Below are 721 nucleotides of genomic sequence, written 5' to 3' on the forward strand. Positions count from 1 at the left end.
CCTGCCGCCAGCCGGAAACACGCGGGGAACAGGCGCTTCCGGCATGATGGGCCCCTCTCTCCTCCAAGGTACCATAGAGTCAGATTGGGGGGGGGGGGAAGAGAACCACTTCCGGTATGTGGCGGACTCAGCTACCACAGAGTTACCCGCAAGAGAGCGGGAGGAACTAGGCAGGAGACGAGAGGGGCCGGTTCCAAACCATAGAGATGTGCCGGGACTGGAGCTAGAGCGGAAAGGAGTTGACGCCAGAGGAAGGCGGGGAACCCAATCAGAGCATAGAGCTGGTGAAGGGCCTAGGCTAGAACATACCGGATGGGAAACGGGATGATGGGCGCAGCCATGTTACCATGGAGATCTAGCTGTTGCTAGACAAGCTAGGATGTCTAATGAGCCTAGACTAGCTGGAGGGTTAGTGTCCCCCCACGGGGGGAGGAGGAGGAGGAGGAGGGGGGTATAGGGGGAGAGAGGCCTCTGGGGCAGCCCCCCTCAGGCTGGGATCCCGCAGGGCTTCGGGGACAGCAAGGACGGGAGCAGTTGGGAGAGTGGGGCTGGGGGTGATCACAGTGGGGTAACAAGGGCTGTGGGGGTGGGGGGTTCATTGTGAGGGCTGTCAGCCTGTGGAGGGTTCATTGTGAGGGCTGTCAGGCAGTGGGACTGTGGGGTAACAAGGGATATTGGGGATCAAGGGGTAGGGGATGATCACAGTGGGGTAACAAGTGCT

Source organism: Terrapene carolina, unplaced genomic scaffold (genome assembly GCF_002925995.2).
Source record: "Terrapene carolina triunguis isolate 2854851 unplaced genomic scaffold, T_m_triunguis-2.0 Scaffold926, whole genome shotgun sequence".
Classification (NCBI taxonomy): Eukaryota; Metazoa; Chordata; order Testudines; family Emydidae; genus Terrapene; species Terrapene triunguis.